The sequence below is a fragment of the Passer domesticus genome, chromosome 1 (genome assembly GCF_036417665.1).
Source record: "Passer domesticus isolate bPasDom1 chromosome 1, bPasDom1.hap1, whole genome shotgun sequence".
Classification (NCBI taxonomy): Eukaryota; Metazoa; Chordata; class Aves; order Passeriformes; family Passeridae; genus Passer; species Passer domesticus.
Genome location: NC_087474.1, coordinates 113,412,248 through 113,426,291, shown reverse-complemented (window position 1 = coordinate 113,426,291; position 14,044 = coordinate 113,412,248).

Here is a 14,044-nt window from a genome sequence, read left to right as displayed (position 1 = left end):
AACATAGTTAATCTTTGCTGAAAAACAAAATTGTTTCTTTTTGGTCTTTTTCCAGCTGGTCAACAGCACTCTTATTTCACTGGACAGCAGCTCACAGCTTGCCCCCCACTCTTCTTGCAAATCATAGAATGGTTTAGTTTGGAAGGGACTTTAAAAGTCATCCTGTTCCAAATCCCTTCCATGGCCAGGGTTGTCTTCCAATAGACCAGGCTGCTCAGAGCCCCATCCAACCTGGCCTTGAACACTTTCAGGGATGGAGCTTCCCCATTTTCTCTGGGCGACTCTTTCCAGTGCCTCACCACCTCACAGTGAAGAATGTCTTCCTAACATCTAAATTGGAACATATCCCCTTTAAGTTTAAAGCCATTCCTCCTTGTTCTATCACTACATGGCCTTGTAAAAAGTCTCTCCCCACCTGTCTTGTAGTCCCTACTGAAAGGCCACAATAAGGTTTCTCCAGAGCCTTCTCTTCTCCAAGAGGAACAATTCCAATTCTCTCAGACTTTCCTCATAGGAGAGGTGTTCCATCCTTTTCAATAAAGCCAGAATGGAGTCACCTCACATCAGCACACTGACACTGCCCTGGTGCCACCAGCACCTTCAAGGGTTTTCCAGCTAGAACACACTTCAGCCCTTGCAGAAGCACCTGTAGGGACCAGAGAAACTCCCTGAGCTCCATCACTGCTTCTCACTGATGCAGCCTCAAAATCCCTGTGTGTTTTAATCAAATAGATTGTTCAAGAAGGTTCACCAAAAAAGTCCAGGAAAAGCTCAAAATGAACTTGTTCAGGAGGATCTGAAAGGGTGGGAGGAGCAGGACTGGGCTTGGATGGGCTCCAGCTGCAGCAGATGTTGTGCTGCTGCTGGGGCACACTGTTGAAAGGGCAGTACAGGGGCCCTCAAAAGCATATCTAGAGTTTTATTGCAGCTTTCTTCAGGGAAAACTGTTGGAAAATCCAGCAGAATTTTTGCATGTTGGAAAATCTAGTTCATCTGGCTGGAGCTGTAAAATTTATCTCCCATCCCATCAGGGCACTGCCAGGGCCAGGAGCTCCCTGGGGCTCCCTAGGGACCAGGAGAGCTCCCTGCTGGGTCTGTCAGGGCAGGGGGCAGGTTCTGGCAGCTGAGGCTCATCCCACTCCACACCAAGGAGCATTGGGCACCTCCCTGGGGTTGGGGACAGGCCAAGATGTGGACCTGTGGGTTGAAGCAGGGCAGTTGGGAGCTGGAGATGGCCCTGCTGTGGTTTTGGGGCAGGGGGCTGATGGCCATGGCAAGCTGACATGAAATTCTGGGCTGTGGACAGGGTAGGGGGAGCCCTGGAGAGATGGAGAGGAACAGGCAGGGCTGGAAGAGTCACAGGGCTATGAGACTATTTTCAAGCTTGTCCTCTCCATCTTTCTCAACCAGTTGCACTTAAAGCACAAAAATCTGGTGGATATGATGTGCTGATAAGTCTTTTGAGACTAACCAGTTTGATACAATCCTTTGGCACAAGTGCCATGACTAGTGCACTCTTTTTATCTGTGTTTTGCAAGGCAGAATTGGCTTCCATAGAGCAGCAACTTGGTCCTTCTGAGTGCACAGCTATCAATGAATCAATCCAACTTTGAAAAACATGAGGGTAACTTGTTCAAAAGTTCTTTCTAAGTGTCACAAAATATGTAGAGCTGAAGAATGTCATGCTGATAAAATAAGCATCTTTATAAGCATATTTTGTCTGAAATGGGTCATGGTCCAGTAGCATGCAAAGTGCCAGAGCAGCAGATGCAAGGGCTGGGCAGCATAAGTTCTGTGCACACCTGAAGACTTGACACTTGCCTTCTTCTCTAAGTTGTCTATGTGCTGCTCAGATGTTGTCACCTCTCCATGTCTCTGCATGAAGAACTGCTGAAACTAATGTCAAATGAGGAGCTCTTCAGATAGTAAGGAGTGAATTCCATCATCTTTCTCTCTATTGTCTGGATAAGTTTTAGATTGTGTCAGATTTCCTTCAAGCTTTTTCTAGGATCTTTGGGACAAGCTGTGAGAAAGAGACAAGTTTATGTTCCTGAATATCTTCAAACCAAACTCAGAACTGTATCTGTTTCTTTGGCCAAAATGAGGTTTAGACAACTCAAAAGTTATTTGGTTCAATATTTAGCTAAATGATATTGAATAAGTAAAACTAAACAAATGAGTTTTCCCCTCTGGTGTGAAACAAAAAAAGTTTAAAAATGTGGATCAGAACTGGCAAAAGCAGAGCCACAGTTCCTCCTGCTCACTGCTGTGGGTGTGAGTCAGTCCTTCATTCCCAAATAAAATGTGGGCTGAAGAAATTCACTTGTGACTACAGAGATGAAGCCCCTGGGTGAAAGCAGAGCCTCTCTCAAAGTCTGGTTCTTAAATTTCTGAAGTCACAAATCAAGGTTAGACATGATATGCTGTCATCTAACAATGACAATTTTCTTCTCTCCTCCCTGGCTTTTTTAGTTGAAATGAAGTATGACTTGACTAAACCCCAAACGGGCTGTTTTTATTTACTTGTAAATAAATATCTTGCCATTAGAGACTATTATATGTCTGCAAAGAAGTCTATTTTTTTCCTGATGTCACAAAAGTAATTTACCAGAAGATTTTTTTTTTCTCGGAATGGTGGTGCTTAATCCTTTTACGAAAATGTGGGAAAGAACTGTCATGTGTCCTTTGCCTTGTAAAGAACCATTAAGCTTTGGACCTATTAGCTGGTGTTTGGAGGTTTCATTTTTCTCTCTTTGTAGTTATATAATGAAATATTTATTGAAAAAGAAGAAGGAACTCCCTTCCATCAGTAAACAAGTGTCTCCTTCACCTTGTGAAAATGTAGGATGGACAACTTTTCAATTACACTACAGTGGATACATGGATTTGCTGAAGACATCTTATCTGGAAAGTGGAACATCTGTTCTGCCTCTCACATTTTTCCTCAAGGAATTCCTCTTTTAAGCTATCACAGTTTTACATTCTGCCAAGGATTTTATTTATCATTCTGAAACGTTCAAAACTACTAACTTGAAATACATCCAAACTGTACCAAAGTAACTATGGTAGCTGAAGGATTTTGTGCTTGGTTTTCTGTCTTAAAGTTTGTAAGCACCTGTTTTTCTTGTAGGTATGTGCACAACTTACATAATTCATTCTCTTGTGCCCTTTCTCATCACACTTATACAGGAGTAATTTGTTAGTAGTGTCTCATTTTGTCTTAGGCATTTCTGTTTTGTGATCCTTTATATATTTTTTAATATGTGGCTTTCATTTCAATATTAACTGACATTGTTTATAAAAGCCTTTTAGGCTTTTATAATGAAATTAATATAAAAGAGTAAAAAAAAAAAAGCAAAAAAAAAAGCTAACCCCTGACAGTTTAGTAGCTTAAGAAAATCACAGATGCTTTTAGTGCATGGCCATGCAAAATTATTTCTCTAATAATGTGTTATTACTTATCTTTCCTGACGTACTCTTTTGGTCATATTCATTTTCAACTACTTACTAAGAGACAGATTATCAAAGAGACTCAGCACCCACCTGCAAAGGGATAATGATTGTCAAGCCCTTAAACCTTTGCAGTACTTTTAGTTCAGATATTAAAATAAACCCAGAAGCCACTTCCAAGTTTGTGAATATCTGGAACCTCTTCTGATGCCCAAGTGAGAGATGAATATTTCTGAGAGTCTACTCACATGCACCTTTTCTTTGACATCAGGCTCCTAAAATATGATGTATAGTCCCGAATGAAAGTTGACTTGCAATGTTATTAAACATAGTCAAAATAAGTCCTGAATTGCATTAAAAAAAAATCTGTTGCCATGCACGGAAATCTCCTAAAGCTCTGACAGTCTAAGCCTCTATTACATCTGACTGCTTTCTGGTACAGGAGTTAGCAGCACTAACCTTTCACCTGACAGGGCAGATGAGTCTATTGCATGAACTCCTACCCTGTCAAAACATCTGAGCCTGACCTTCAAAACACCCAGCCTTCAGCTGTGACTCCTTTTCTCACCAATCCCACTATTTGCTGAATTTCTAAATTTCATCATCCATCTTCATTGCAAGCATTTTTGGCTAGGGGGGAATGGGAATTGAATTGAGCTGGTGGGGCATTGAAGAAGTATCTCAACTAGAGATAGGAATTAATAGTACAATAGGACCAAGCTCTGTTCCTTTCTTTGCCCGCTTTACTTGTTGCACTTGATGCTTGAAGACTTTATTCTTTTTAATTCATATATTTTAGCTAAAATTTTAAGTAATAAAATACAAATAGAAAATTCAGCATATTAAAATATTTTATTTTTATTACTTTAGAACCTCAAAACAGATTCCAGGTGGTCTAAATGTGGGAACTGGGACCTCTTAATTTATAAAGTGTTGGAGGAAAATGTTGAATCCTCATTTTCGTGTGTTAAGCAGAGACTTTTCAATTCTGCTTACTTAGCTGTTTTTCTCCTCTCTCAATATCTTCTGCCAGTAATGAAATTAAGTGCACATGAAAGTGACATGTCTGATATTTGAAATATAATGTATAGAGGAAAATGTTCTTTTAAATTAGAAAGTACCACACTGTCAAATCTTCCTCTTGTTCCATCATGTTTAAGGACATCTGATTTCAAATTGCCTTAATCTGTAGTCTCTAAACAATAACTTTCCCAAGAGAACAGGGAATGGTAGCAAGTATAATGTTTGTTATTTTGGCAGTATTGGTTAAATAGGACTTTGGAATGCATTCTTATTCATCAGAAATTTGCAATTTGAAAGACTATACCAGATATTTACAGTTTCATAAAAGTTGTTTCATTTCATGACTGCTTTTTCACTGCTAGGTCTGATCTTTTATTTTGCTTACCACCATTTAGCCACTCAGGTCCCAGATATAGTTTCATGTGTCAGTTAAACACAGTATTTGACTTGCCCAAAACACCAGACACTGCAGATCTGAAATGAACCATAAGGAGCTGGATTAAAGCAATTTGAAACAGGATTTCAGCTATATGGACTTCATCCACGTGTACTTACCCAGGCACTTCTAGAATCTCCAAAATAAATGACCAATTTGCAGTATAAAATCAAGCTTTTATGACAGTTTAAACAAGAAAACTGAGAAGGAATTTTTCATGCTGCCATTCATGTATCTGCAAATGTGTTCCCTTCCTAATTTTGCCCATATGCAGCTGCATGTTCTCCCTAATTAATGAATTGCCCTCAGGTTACTCACCCAGACATATCTAATCTATCTCTGTCCAAAATGACTAAACTCTGCACTGCATTAAAGATGTAAAAGGCCACAAATTACTTTCTTGATCTTTTCAACTAGATGGCTGCTTACTGAATGGCATTCTCTCCATGTGGCATTCAGGGTGATTTCATCACCTCAGGGCTGAAGCTTTCAGTAGAAGTGAAGTAAAACCTCTGCTTCTAAAAAGCTCCTCAATTCAGATTCCAGTTCAACAGAAGCACTGTTCATTTCAGGTTTACCCTCATAATAACATGAATCCAATAAAATCCAAGTATGCATTTCTTCCATGCACATTAAGCAAAGTTTCTTGAGAAAAATTTCCAATTAAAGTTATGTGATTGGGATGAATTTGTTACAGAAAGGTATTTTTTCCACACCTTACAATAACCAAGTGTGTGCAATTAGCATATAAAGCATATAAAGCAAATAAGAATATGTCAATTTAATACCAACTGACCCCCACTGTGGTGTATAGGTGATGCAATAAGGGTGTATGCAATTGTCAAGTGAATTTTACTGGTTTTTTCCTTACATTTCTTGAACTATTCTCCTGAGAGCAAAAAAACCCACTTCATGCTCTTCTGCCTGCTATGAAATGAAACATCAACAGTACTTGGGCTAAGGAATTGAAAATTATAGTGCTGGATGTGAATTCCCTGCAGGAGTCCAAGCAGCAGGCATGCTTGCTTATCACACTGAAGACAAGAAATTGCCCATACAATTTGACCTCTCTTTCAAGTGTGAACACCACATGAGAAGAAATTATCAGCACGGTAATATTGAGGATTCAGTAGCAGGCACAAATTTGGCTGGAGACTTGCATTTAACAGAACACATTCCCTGTGATTTTTAGCTGGAATTTGCCATTGAGACCAAGGCTTATTAATGCCCAAACCATGAAAAAAAGGAAGAGAAAAAAACTGGTTGTGTACTTCTTAGTAATGTGCTGAAAGAGAACAGCAAATATGGAGTTTATTTCCCACTTTGACACCACTTTTCCTGTATAATCACAGGAAGCAATCTCTCTAGTTACAGTTTCTCATTCATGCCTGTCCTCTCTTTTCAGGTTGTGAAATCTCTGGGTAAGAACTGTTTCCAACAAGTGCATACAGTGCCTGACATAGTGCACTGCCAGTACTAGCCAGCACATTGTGATTTGACCATAGTAGGAACAAAAATGTGAGGGGAACATTGAGGAGCTCTCTGTCAGTATAATGAGGTAATATTGAAAAACAATTCTGTTCTTTGTTTGGTTTAATGTAAGTTAGAAATGTGAGTGAAATGAACCCATCACTTATTTAAAATGCTTAAAGGCTTTTGCTGGCTTCAGAAGTTTACTTTTCAAGAATCCTTTAATTAAATCATGTGTGCCCTATAAAACTAGAACTTTTTCTTAAAAGTAGATTAGAAGAGAATGGGTTCTGGAGAGTGGTACCTGAAGCCAATTGTATGAGATTCAACAGGGCGAAGTGCCAGGTCCTGTGAAGCACCAGGATGGGAGGAAATGGCCTCAAGTTGTTCCAAGGGAGGTTTAGAACAGATATCAGAAAAAAAAATCTTCACTGAAAGACATAGGCATTGGAAAAGGCTGTCCAGGGAAGTGGTGGAACCATCATCCTTGAAGTGTTCAAAAGGGGCGTGGATGTTGCAATTGGAGATGTGGTTTAGTGGTAGAATTGATGTTGCTGAGCTCAAAGCTAGACTCAATGATCTGAGAGCTCTTTTCCAACTTTAATGAGTCTATGACCATACAATTTTTTTTTTCATTTAACTGCAAAAATTGTCAGTTTGGGAAAAACAGATATGATAGTGCCATACTTTCCAGTTTCCTGAACTAGAATTTTTTTTTTCCTCCTATTGGGAAAGGTGCCTTTAAAATTCCAAAGTCAGCAGCTGGCACGTTATATCCTTGTTTTGCTACCCCTTCTGCCTGGCAATTCTGAACTGTTGTTACTGTAATGCCATACTGGATACTGATTACCACTGTATGCTTCTGCTTTTCTAATTGTGTTTGGGTTCTTGAGGAATAACTTCAGTGTCAAGAATTCTGGACCTCAGCCACTCATCCAATATTTAGGACAGCATAATCAACCCCCTGAGAAGATAATACAGGAAAGCTTGATTGCTGGTGCCAACAGGGTTTCTTTTCCAGGTCACTGCACAAAGTGAGGCCTGGAAGGTGGTTATTTTCCATTTTTTTTTTCTTTTTCTAGTCATTAGAGAGGCTATATTAGTCACCTCCATCTTTTAGACCTTTCTGCAGGATCCAGAATTATGGATGCAGAATGTTCCATATGGGTCTTTTGTAGTCTTCAAAGTTTAGTACATTGCAGTCTTTGTATAGATCTTCCATATTGACATTGGTGAGGTCAGTTTTGCTTATTTTGCTTATTCTTTGAACAGGTTTTAGTCCTAAAAAAAGAAAAAGAGAAGAAAACAAGAAATCAGCACAGTTGAATTTTATATTATGCACGTTACAGTTTTATAACCATAAATTGTCCTTGCTGAAGGATATTCTTCAGTGACTGCCTTTGAGTTCCTGATATAAGGTCAAAATATTGAAGTTCTTTTGGGATCTGTTATTGCATAGCACTGCAATGTAACTCTTTCTGGCAAGTGTCAGGGTTGGCAGTCAATCTGAGCTCCCTGTCTTCAGGGGATTGGTTATAAATAGCTGAAATTTCATTTTTACTAGCTGTCTAACCAAGTTGGCTAATCTCTGCTGGCCAAGGTATTGATGCAAGCTGTGGATTGCCATTTCTTAGAAACTGAAAAAGTTTTGCAAAGCAACAGATGACCAGTAGCTTTATCACTTGTATGATTACATCTGGAAGCAGGATATTTTGGTGCAGAGTGATTAATTTTAGCATCTTTGATGCTTCCTATTGAATGAACAAATAAAAACCCTTTAAAATTAAAAATAAGTTGCTCTTTGGTACTATTCCAAAACAGTGAACACTTCTTTACTGTAATACTTGTTTCTCTCAGCACAAAAAGTGACTGCAGGACACAATTCCTTCTCAACAGTACCAACACTAAGATTTTCTATTTTTTTTTTCTTTCTTAACTGCAAGCTGCAGTGGCCAAAGCTGTATGTTGTTTCCAAAAATACGGAAGACTCATAATTTATAAACTAATTTCTCTGCAAATTTCTGTGCCAAAATTGCTCTATAGGAAACATTTACACAAGTTTTACAGCAATCACATGATCAAAATGAAATCCAAAGAATTTGTGGGAGACAGAACTCTGAGTGCCCATCCTATTTGATCAAAAATTCCTTCTCTAATTGGTGAGAAAGGAAAGGGTGAAAGTGGTGGCCCATCCATACGTTTTCCCAGAGACAGCAATGGCAGCAGTGTACTTGAAGTATATGAGATGGGCATGTTGCTTTCTGTGTGGCAATTTGTCTTTTAATATCATCAGAAGCAGAAGAAAATCTCTGTTATCAAAACCAGATTTGTGCATCCTGTCATCCAGTGCCAGGATGGTGATACACATGAATGAAGGAGTGCCAGGATGGTGATGCGCATGAAAGGAGAAGACAAGAAAAATACAGCAGAAAACTTGGTGACCACTTGGTGACATGATCTGGGCCACGTGCACCACATGCAAATGGGTCTCGTAGTCCTCTCAATATGTCTGATGAATTTTCCCTACAACAATTTTGTTTTATTGCTGAGGCAAAGATCCATGTGTTTTAATATCCATTTTGTGAAGAATACGTTTACAAATTGTTTTAATAACAGTTATGTGCATTAATCTCACAATGCATTTTCTTACTGTAATGTAATTACGGAAAACATTTCTCTGAAGCCTGGTAGTAGACCAAGTCTGGAAAATTTAAAAAAAAAAATAAATTAAGAAGCACATTTCAGAGTTTGAAGACTCAAGTACTTTTAAAGGCAACTGCTGTCAATGTTGCTTTTATGTTGACAGAATCCTTTTAAAAGGTTTTGTGGTGCGAAAAGCACCTTTTAGTGGGTTTTCATAATGCACTGGGAGAGAACAAGAAAATGTTTTTCTCACCATGGCCGGTCACAGAGCGCACTTAGAACATCGCGTACCCGGCCCGGGAGGCGATTTTCCATCGGGCTCGCAGGCGCGGCCGGTGGCACCGGCACTCCCGCCTGCCCCTGCCCGCCCTGGGGACTCTTTGCTGCTTCCCAGCGCACCTCGGCATGACTCAGGCTCCTTAATGCGCCTGCCGGAGATGCTCGGGGGGAGAGAGGGCTCACACCCGCCCCAAAGCGAGAGATGGACGTCCCCACGGCTCGCAGGAGGCGAAAGTGCTTTTATTGCAAGAGCGCGGCTGGGAGCAGGCGGGGTGGCGTCCCCCGGTGCCAGCCGCAGTCCCGCAGGTGGCACCAGGGCTTTGCAGTCCCGCAGCTGGCACCAGGGCTGTGCAGCCCCGCAGGTGGCACCAGGGCTGTGCAGCCCCGCAGGTGGCACCAGGGATGTGCAGCCCCGCAGGTGGCACCAGGTCTTTGCAGACCCGCAGCTGGCACCAGGGATGTGCAGCCCCGCAGGTGGCACCAGGGCTCTGCAGCCCCTGCTGTGTCCCTGAGGCTGCTGCTTCTCAGTGTGGCTAAAGGAAAACCAGCCTGTGCGTACACCTACTCCTGCACAAATGCTCCCTTCTTGTTGCCCAAATCCCCTCAGGACAGCCATCGCTTTTTGTCCTATATTGTAAGAGCTGTAATGAGAGATGAGGGACTCCAGGCGGCTCTTCCAAAACTCAGTTTATTACATCCAAGGTGTTACAGCAGTCCAGGGTCGTGGGCGACAGAGCCTGTGCCTACAGCTGTCAGCTCCAGCTGCAGGCAGGCCTGGAGACCCTGAGTTTAGGTTACAAATGCATTATATACTTTTCTTTGCTGTGCATCTTAATATAGTAGAACCAATCTACACCTTAACTTTTATCTATAGCCTATCATAACTACTATAATTACCATATTCATGTTACTATTCTCCAATCACTAAAAGTTACTACATTACAGTTTAAGCTAGAAGTTGTTTTTCAGTTTTCTTGCAGTGGAAAATTTCGAGACCTTTTTTCTACTTGCAACATTTGCCGACTTGTTTGCCTGTGCTATCTTTCTGCTTGGCAAAAACATTTTCTTGTTTGAGGTGGGTCTATCCTTTGCTCTAAGTCATAAAATCCCCTTCTAACTAACATACCCCTTGCCTCCTTGGTTAGCCAGTAAGACTGGCTCAGCAATTCTTTTCTTCTATATCAAAACTTGCTTCCATCTCTATTCCTTCCTCAGCTTCTACATTCAAAAATCTTTCTGCTAAGCATACATATCTGTGAGACTTCCTTGTCAAACTTTCGTCCTTCCCAGCACTATATGGTCAGTGGCATCAGAAGATGCCTCTCAAACACATCAATGTCAAGCCCTTGGCTAAGATGGCCAGACCCCAAAGTGTACCCCATGCTCACAGCACTCATGTGGCTACAACAGGTCATCTGCCACAGGGCCGTGAGAAATCAAACAAACAGCAAATATTCCCAATTCGACTCTTCTCGTCCTGCTGCTCTCAGCCTAGTCTGTAACAGATCTAACAGCCAGGAAAATGAGAAAATCACTTACACAGGAGTCTGCCACAATCTTCTGCACTGGCACCTTGGTGATGCTATAGTGGGAATGAAATTGGGTTTTCTCTCACAGATGAACCCCTCCTTGGTGTATTTGTGATATCTTTGTTGTATATGATGCATCTGTGACACTTACGGCTTTCTGGGGGTGGACAGGACAGGACAGGATGGATGGATGGATCTCATGCTGCTGTGGCTTTTGCTCAAGCAAAATTGAGTGATGAGGATGTGACAGAAAGAGAGAAAATCTGGTGCCGAGTTATTAAAAAGTGCACTACAGATTTTCTTTGCAATATATCTGTGTGAACTTTGGTGATTTCTCTGCAATACTGCTTCATTCACAGACAGGGTTTTCCTTATAACATACTTTCAGATGCTTTGTGCAAAAAATGTTTAAGGAATTTCTATCAGAGGTACAGCTTCTGCTGGTCCTGTTGGGAAAATAGTGTGAAGGTGTCACCTCTAAAATTTTTCCTTTTACTCTTCCTTAACAATAATCTAAAGGTTTAAGATACTGTGAAATAAACAGTTTCTACACCCAGTATTATGCAGATGCCATTAACAGCCCAGTCCCAAGGAAGGCTAACATTCAGAGCTCCTACTTGTTGTATTCATATATTTAAAACTTGCTGCTTTTATAAATAGGACTCCAGGCCATGTAAGGGTATTAGTGACATGTAATAGTTCACTGGGAGTTGCAGGTATGCAGTGCTCTGCAAAAGGAAGGCAGCAACTGTGAACTAAAGGAACTGTAAGTGCTCACCACATAGACCTCTGGGGAGCTAAAAAGTTGTGCCTGACTTCAATCCACCTTGCTTCTTCAAAAAAATCATCTGAATGGAGACCCCCACCTCCCCCTCACCTTTTCTCTGTTTCTTAGTAGTTACAACAATTGGATTTTAATACCTCTGTGACCTTTCAGTTTTTATTACCTATCTGGTGCAGAGAATACGTTTTCTTCTTCAAGTGCAGCTTCCCTTTTGTTGCAGACTCATTTAGAACTAATTCAGCACAGCACAAGATACCTCTGGGATTTAGTGTTTTGCAGCACTTTTCCCAGTTAACACCCCCGAATTTTATAAACATGGATCATGCATTCTGGGGTGGTTTGTTTCCCATCCTGTGGAATCTACACAAATGGTGAGGAGCGATCCTGAAAAAGTATTTACTATAGGTTTAGCTACTTAAACTAAATGCAGATGTTGAAAACAAGAGGAATCATTGGACATTACGCTTTTCTTCACATCTTAATACCAAGTTTATACTTTTTGTCTGTGAGTCAATGCTTGGTAACTTTTGCCATCTTTGTAGTGCATTTCAGTGACTGTGTTGACTTTACCTGTCGCTGTTTTCCAGAGCAGCTGTGTGCACCATTGTTCATTAGGAAAAAATATGAGGAAATCTTGTGATTCAGCCCTCCTTACTGTCTCTTCTTCCCCCACGAAAATCAAGGAAGAACACCAACTATATTGAGTGCAATGACTAGCAGTATTATTCACTAATCAACACTGGAAGATGGGGAATGATTTCTTCTGAAGGACAGCTTTTAATCAGTTGCAAAGTCTTCTTTGATTACCCTGTTCTCAGAGGATGAACAATGTTGTTTTAATTCCTTTTAGTTTAGTTCAAGGTTATTAATCATCTTCAAACTAGTAACAAATACATGAATTCACTAGTGCTTCATGTCACTGACTGCACATTTTCTTTTTCTAGGAGACATTTTCTTTGCCATCTCAGAGCTGCTGATTTCTACATGCACTGGTGGAGACCAGCACTGGTGGAGACCACCACTGGTGGTGACTACAAGTTTGGGGGATGGGACAGGAATTTCTTCCACTAAAATCACTCTTCATAGGGGATAAATACTAATCTCCCTTGAATCCATGACAGAACTCACTGGCAGATAGTTACTTTATAGATTGGTGGCACTGAGTGTTTGGAGGCACAAGAGGTATTATTCCTGAATGGTAAACCTCCAACACTGGCAAAAAATTGGGATTCAGATTACCAAAAGTGACCATCTGACCCCACTAAAGCAATCAGGATCTTTGCCTTTGACATCAGTGGGGTCAGATATTTATTTTAGAACTATTCATGTTTTTTAGCTATATGGTCCCAAGAAAGTCACCAAGTTTGCTGTATTTCATACTTTACTAGATAAAACGGATGTAATATGTTTATAAGAATTATGACATAATTCTCACAATAATAATATGACATAAGAGTATTGTGAGAGTAGTGGTATATTAATTCAGATGAAACTTATTGCATTAATGTACCATATTTTTTAAGTATAAAGAACCCACATTAAGTATGGGTTTATACCCAGATCATATGCAGCTCATTTTCATCTAAAATAAAAGATTTTTTTTCTAAATCTGTGATTTTTTTTTTTTTTTGGGGGGGGGTGTTTAGCACAATTTTCTCAATACTGAACAAATATTTTCCCCTTTCATAAACAGAATTTTATTCTCCTATTCCAGTATTTATCTTGTAGTAAACAAGGTTTACCTCCTTGTACCTCTGTGACAGTTATATAAAAGTATTCTACATTAGGAATGGGAGGAAAAAAAGAGAGGGTTTGTGGAAATGAACAGTACATCAGAAGCAATCTCTGTCTTAGAACAGAACTTGTAGAACCAGTCTGAGGACAAAAGGGTCAGGAGTTGTATTAAAACCAGAGTTCTTTACTTTCCATAGAGGAGATGGTTGAATAAATAATGTTCTTGACAATGGCTGTCTTTTGAACAGGATATTTTTTTTTAATTTCAGAAAGGTATGTGAAACATATAAAGGTATCTCCTTATGAAGTCCTTACTAAAAAAATCAAACCAGAACCAAACCCAAAAGCCAAAATACCTTTAAGTGTTAGCATTAAATGATAATATGTTATTTCTGCATTTATTTGCTCAAACTTGTTGTCTATTGGTTTCAGAGTAAATTAATGTCACACTCAGTTATTTCATCAGAGAAACTAACTGAAGTTATTTATGTAATGGTAAAATATTCTTTACAGATAGTTATAACCAATATACATTTTACAGCAATCTCAAGTGTTACTGAGACTTAGAGAAAAAATGCATTTGCTGTAGAGTAGAACATGTCAGAACATCACCCCAAATGACTTCTGGTTGTTTTTTTTTTTCTTGAAAATACATATCGAAGTCAATAATATACTTGCACTTGAAAGCAAGAAATC